Genomic DNA, 7,433 nt, shown 5'->3' on the forward strand with positions numbered 1-7,433 from the left:
GAATGTTGAAAACTGAAAGTTTTTCTCCTTTTACTAGTAGATTGGCTTCGATTTTGGCAATTTCGACTTCAAATCGGAGTCCTACACTTTAAGACGAGTGAGAGAGGGTGTTTTGTTTTTTCCCAGCAACCGTGGACGGCGGAGTCGTTGCCGTAGACTAGCGGCCGTCATGACAATGACTCGCCGGAGACTGGTGGCCGTCGTGACAGTGACTCGCTGGAGCCAAGGCTAGATTCGGGGTTGTTGAGAGAAAAGAAGGGTTAGTTATTTTTTTAGTTTTTTTTTAAATGGGGTTTGAAATGTGTTTTCTGAAAGATTTTTGACTTAAATAGGTGGTGAAAAATGATGCTGTTTTGGGTCGATTTCTAGATGTCAAAACGACGTCGTTTTGATGTGACCAGTGGCCTGACCCGATCCACCTTTGGGATCTGTGTGTTTTCGCGACAAATGGGTTATTTGGGGTCCCAATTCTTCTGCCTTTATTTAATTTTTAATCCAGTCCTATCTATTTTTATATATTTAAAAAATTTACCATATAATTTCATTTTTGTTTTATTTTGGTCCCTCTGAGAAAAGGTGCGCATAAGGACAAGGGATATTTTCCCATTCAGTTCCTGTCCTTTTTAGCGTGTTATATATTAATCCTTACTAGCTTTTTTTATTATTTAGAGTTTACCCCCCTAATTTCATTTAGATTTTAATTAAATCTTCTTTTTATTTAATTTCAACTTCTTTACAAGCTGTTTATTTATTTATTTATTCATTTATTACCTTTTTTACCCTTAAAAACTAGATTAATTACTCTTTTATTTATGCATTTTTTATTATTGTCATTATTATTTTATTTTATTTTTATTTGTTCTTGTTATATAATTATTTCTTTTATTTTTGATATTTTCATGTCACGTTCGTTTATCTTTTTTATCATGCATTTTCCATTTTATTTTTACTTTAAGTTGCCTTATTTATTTTATTTTTATTATGATTCGATTATTATTATTATTACTATAATTACATTAGTATTATCATAATATTCCCTTATTTATTATATATCATTCTAATATTATACCCATATAGCAATTTTATATTATTTCATCGTCGTTAAATCATGCATTATGTTTAAATAAAATTGGCAGTTTTTATGTTATACCCCAAATAAGATAAATACACATTGTTTTAAATGTTACATTCATTATTATTTAATGAAGGAAATTTTAAAATTAAGGCAATGTCCCGTATTTAGAGATTCGAGAAGTCGTACCCTAACTTAGGGGGTTCGACTCTCTCTTTAAACCTAGATAACCAGACATCCCTTTTAAAATTAAAACACATGAGATTTAAATAGTTATTAAATAAAGAGTAAGCTTATCTTCAAGGATTCGAGATGGTGTGTCCTAACTTACGGGATACGACCTTTTTGTTTCCTCGAGATAAGAAGGCCCTTTACACACGTTTTGATTTATTTAAGTAATTTCAAAAATATCATTATGTAGGATGGGATCGTGTTTTAAATTCCCTTCAAATTTTTAATTTTCGATACTAAGATGTCAAGTAATCAACTAGGCACCAATTTTTAGGCGTCACGAGGGTGCTAATCCTTCCTGGTAACTGACTCCCGAACCCATTTTCTAAATTTTGTAGACCAGAGAAAAATCGTTGTTTTAGTAAATCAACCCTTTACTAAAATGATCTAATTACGAGGTGATTCGATCACAACTCATAAAAAAAGATTGGTGGCGACTCTCATTTTCGTTTTCAAAAAGTAAGTCAATTTAAAAAAAAAGGGTTTCGATAACTTGGCGACTCCACTAGGGATAAAATAAGAGAGTTAAGCCACAAGTTGATTACTTTTGGTCTTTTTGTCGAAAATTGATAATTTGGTTTAAATTTACGATCCTTTATTGCATTTCACCCTTCATGTTTTGATATCTCGGGTTGTATAGCTGTCTAGTATATCTGTTTTTTGGTTCAAAATTTTTTTTTTGTGTTTTCCGCATATTGCATTTGCATAACTGTTCAATTTTGCCCTTCTTAAGTGGGAGTGATAAACTATTCTTTCGTGAGGTCTTCATATCTATATAGGATAGTGGATCGTTTTTAGGATACATCCGTACCTATGTCTTCGTAAGATTTTCATCTCCGTATAGCCATAGGGAAATGTATTCCCCTGAACTGAACTCGGTTCGTATGAGCCTGTAATGGGTGAGGATCAAGGAATCTGTCGATTTGGGTACCCTTACTTTAGAACCAAACCACATATAATGAGCCCTAATAACCTATCCTAAGTAGAGCCACACCAAACCCCTAGTGGTCACCCGAATAGGTGCTCTATTTATTATCTCTTGCTTGCTTTGAATTCTAGATTTGTATGAAATGTACTGACTTATTTTGTTTTTGTTGTGATTGCATTGTATTTTCATCATAGAAAAGGGTGTTGATTCACGTTTAGTGCTAAATAGAGAGCTTGTCATGAAAAATGAGTTTCTTGATAAAGTGGAGGATAATGCGGCCATCCGAATATGGTTTGAGAAGACACAACAAGAAAAAGGTGATAGTCTGACGGAGGGATACATGTCAGAATTATGAGATTTCACTCGCATCAATGTGACTCAAAATAATCTTTAAGAGTTAAAAGAGGTATGGGACCAATGGGATGACGAAACCAAGCAGCTATTCTACTGTAACTATGGTGATCTACCTTATTTACTCGATGTCAATGTGGATAAGCAGTTATTTCAAACTCTAACTCAATATTAGAATCTCGCCTATAGCTGCTTTACTTTTGGGAAAGTAGATTTGGTGTCTACTGTGGAGGAGTACACAACTTTGCTTCGTTGTCCGAGGATTCAAGTTGACAAAGCTTATTCTAGAGCCACCAACATCCCGACTTTCTTAAAGAAGCTAATAAGCATCACGGGGATAAGTGAGTAATGGGTCACAACCCGGATCAAGCAAAAAGAAGATAGTAAATGTATCGATTGGAAAAGTTTGCGAGATTTGATCTTGGCACATCCAGACACGAAGAAAAGGGTTGATGTCTTCGCCTTGAGTATCTACGGGTTAGTAATCTTCCTCAAAGCACCATGGAAATAGATGAGGCAGTTTCAGATCTATTTGATCGAATTGACAAAAGGGTCACGCTCGTCCCAATAATTTTGGCTGGAACTTTCAGATTTTTGAGTGCATGCTAGGGAGCGAGTGAATGAAGATTTATCGGATGTGAACAACTCTTGCTAGCTTATTTTAACGGCCACTTTTGGAAGTTGAAAAGGTCTATTATCGAGCATTCTTCGAGAACTACTCTCCACTGAACGAATTCGTAGCTGCGTTAAGGCGATACGACATTTCAGAGGAGAAATGGATGGCAATTCTTCTGAGTCTCCAAGACGAAGACATTGAATGGAAAGCTCCTTAGATGATCCTTGTAATAGGCCAATTTATCCCAGGCTCACAAAAAAAAACCCAAAATAATAAAACAGAGTCCAAGTCTAGTCCAAAATTATATCATTTGGCCCGATCGGAATGACCCATTACTTGAAAAGGTTGAAGGTCCATCTACAAGCTTGACACATATGGAAATATAATCTTCAAGGATATGCAATCTTAGATATGATATGCAATCTTAGAAGATATGATATGCAATCTTAGAAGATATGATTTTGTAATCTTAGAGATTTAATTTGTAGATATCCTTTAATCTTAGCCGTTGATGTAATTAATCGGTACAGTTGGATTTGGGGAGGCTCAACTATGAATAGATGCCTCTCCCTTCATTGTAAAAGACTTAAGTTGGGAGTAATAATAATTCTTAATAGTATTCACTCAAATTTCTGTCTCTCTTGAATTCTTATTTTCTGTGGCTTGTTCTTATTTTGTTAATTTGTGTATAATTTATTTATTGATTTGTATATTGTTGATTTCAAATCTCTTTTTCCCTTATTATTCATTTTCAAAGTCATTATTTTCAAATTTGTTTAACATTTTATGTAATACCTCTTACCCGTATTCATCGTTAAAACAAGGCGAGAAGTGTTATCAAACGATCAAATTTTTTTTTTACAAAAATTTTGACATAGTTTCTTTTCATAAATATTCAATTCCTCCTGCAAATTTTCGAAACACAATCTCAAGCAACATCGATATTTCAACCAAACACAATCATATGTTCTGACATGATTAATTCATCCATAACATCCTAAACTATATGAACAAAAGATTTAGGGAAATAATTCATCAATTATAGATACCAACATTTCAAACCAAACTTTATTTTATACATATATATAAGTTTAAACTACATTGCATTAAGTCATCTATACATGCCATTTTTCAATAGTATTGATTGCAAAATACCCAAAAGTTGATGATGATAGTGAGGATGATGTTCTGACTCCGTCCAATTCTCGAGTTGATTAATATCGCTATAAAACAAAGGAAAAATAAAGAGGGGTAAGCTTACAGCTTAGTAAGTATGTATGTAATCGATAAATAAATTTCTAAGATAATATCATATATTATATCATTTCTATCACACATAAATCTATCATTTAGTTAACTTCCAACAAACTGTTTTTCTGCGTCACAGTCAGTAAATTATTTTAATCCGGAGCTACGGAACTCCAAATTAAGATCTGTAAATTTTTCCTGAAACTATACTCATATATCTTCTTACCATAAAATTTTAGGAATTTTTGGTTAAGCCAATTAGTACAGTTTATTCTCTAAATGTTCCCTTGTTTCATTGTTTGACACTTCTGACCTCTCTTCACTAAAATTTATTTAACTCTTTGTACAAAATTAAAACAATGTTCTTGTTTCTTTATATTAAAAATAAACTCATTAAGGAATTCAAGAATGTAAATTTCAAGCCATAATTATTTTTGTACAATTTTTGGTGATTTTCCAAATTTGGAACAGGGGATTTCGAAATCAATCCAACCCTGTCTCAATAAAGTTTAAATATCTCCAAACATACAACTCCTTTGCTTACTTTGTTTCTTCCATATGAAAATAGATTCATTCAGCTTCAATTTCATATATTATTCAACCTCTAACTCAATTTCTATAGTTTTTGGTGATTTTTCAAACTAACATCACCATCACTGTCCAAATCTGTTCTATTCCAACATTCCTTATTCACATAGCACTATAACCACTTATTTTATAACACAACGCAAATTTCATCACTTCAATCGCTTTTCACAACTTATTACATTCCGATCACATACTCATATTTCATTATCATGACGGTATATATAAAATAATATTTGAAGCTTTTCACATAGTACTACTCATATTATTTTTATCATTCGATACACGTAGTAGCCTTCACATAGTACTACACACGTGATCAGTTTTACAGTTCACGTAGTAGCCTTCACATAGTACTACACACGTGATCAATTTTTACGGCTTACGTAGTAGCCTTCACACAGTACTACACACGTGATCAAAGCTTCTTGGTACACATAGTAGCCTTCACTTAGTACTACACATGTAATCGTAGTTTACCAAGACACGTAGTAGCATTCACACAGTACTACACGCGTGCTCAAAGCTTCTTGGTACACATAGTAGCCTTCACTTAGTACTACAAATGTGACCATTACTTATCGATACACGTAGTAGCCTTCACACAGTACTACACACGTGTTCATCGATACTTTATTCAAATCTTTACCATTATGACATTTCCACAAAGATTCTTACTTTCCAAATATATTCACAATTCATTCAAAACACATTATAATATCAACCCTTTCACGTATATTGTCACAAAATATAACGAAAATAATTATAACAATATATTAATTACATACACCTTACCTCGATACAAAACGTAGAGATTTTGCAATTTAATCCACAATCTTCTCTTTTCCCCGATTAAGGTTAATTTCTCGTCTTTCTTGATCTATAACAGAGAATTGAGCTTTTTAAATATTCACATTTATTAAAACAAGCATCGACTCAAATTTTATAAAAATTACGATTTTGCCCCTAAACTTTTGCATAATTACATTTTTGTCCCCAAGCTCGAAAATTAAATTTCACACCTTATTCTTATGTTTTACAACATGCTAAACACTTTTCCCTTCTATGGAAACATCAAATTCTCACTCTAACATACACTTATGAACAATAAATATTTTTACCGATTATGTCGATTTACTCGTTTTTTGCTTAAAATCACTTAGCAAAAGTTGTTTAACATAATTTCTAGCTTCATATTCTACCATAAAACAGCAAAATAAACACATTTCACCTATGGGTATTTTTTCAAATATGAACCCTAACATGAATTATTGATAGAATAAGCTAAACCGAGCTACGGGGATTCCAAAAATGCGAAGAACATTAAAAACGGGGCTAGAATGCACTTACTATGAGCTTGAGAAAGTGAATAAACCTTAGCTATGGTGACTCTTCAAATTCGACAGCAACTTATGGAGAAGATGATGATTTTTGTCATCTTTTTCCCATTTTATTCTTTTTATTACCAAATGACTAAAATGCCCCCATTTAAAAAAAATCTATTTCACCCATTTCTTATGTCTATTATTGTCCATCAATTAAATAATGGTCTAATTACCACATAAGGACTCCCAACTTATAATCTCATAACAATTAGACACTTCTAACATGTAGAACTCAACTTTGGCACTTTTTACAATTTAGTCCTTTTGACTAAATTGAGTGCCCAAACGTCGAAATTTTCGAACGAAATTTTTACAAAATTTTTCCGTAAAATTATAGACCATAAAAATATAATAATAATCATATTTTTCCCTCATCGAATTTGTGGTCCCGAAACCACTGTTCCGACTAGGCCCAGAATCGGGCTGTTACAATTTATTTTGCCTTATATTTTTTTATACTCTTTGTTTTAAATTCATTGGTATTTTATTATTGATTCTATTTAATCCTCTATTTATTATTTTAGTTTTTTATTATTAAATTAATTATTTTAATATTATTAATACTATTATGTTGCATCATTAATCTTGTATCATTATTATTTACTTTTTTATGCCTTTAAATTTCAAATTTTGTTATATATATGCATGTATACATACATACTTTTTATAATATATACATATACGTACACATTTTTTAATTTTTATAAATATATATACACATACTTTTATATATTTTCTATGTTTCATAAATTTATATACATACTTATATATTTTTACATATTAAAATATGTATATTTATATATATTTTTTATTTTTTTTATTTTTATAATTCACATACATATATATTTTTCTTATATGTACATATATATATTTATATTTTATAATTTTTATCTATTTTCTTTGTTATTATTATTGTTTTACTTGATGTTTATTTATTTATTTATTCACATGACCATTATTATCATTATTATATTCTTTAAATGTTTCGGTTTTATTTGTTTATTTACTTGATATTGT

This window comes from Gossypium hirsutum, chromosome D09, assembly GCF_007990345.1.
Source record: "Gossypium hirsutum isolate 1008001.06 chromosome D09, Gossypium_hirsutum_v2.1, whole genome shotgun sequence".
NCBI lineage: Eukaryota > Viridiplantae > Streptophyta > Magnoliopsida > Malvales > Malvaceae > Gossypium > Gossypium hirsutum.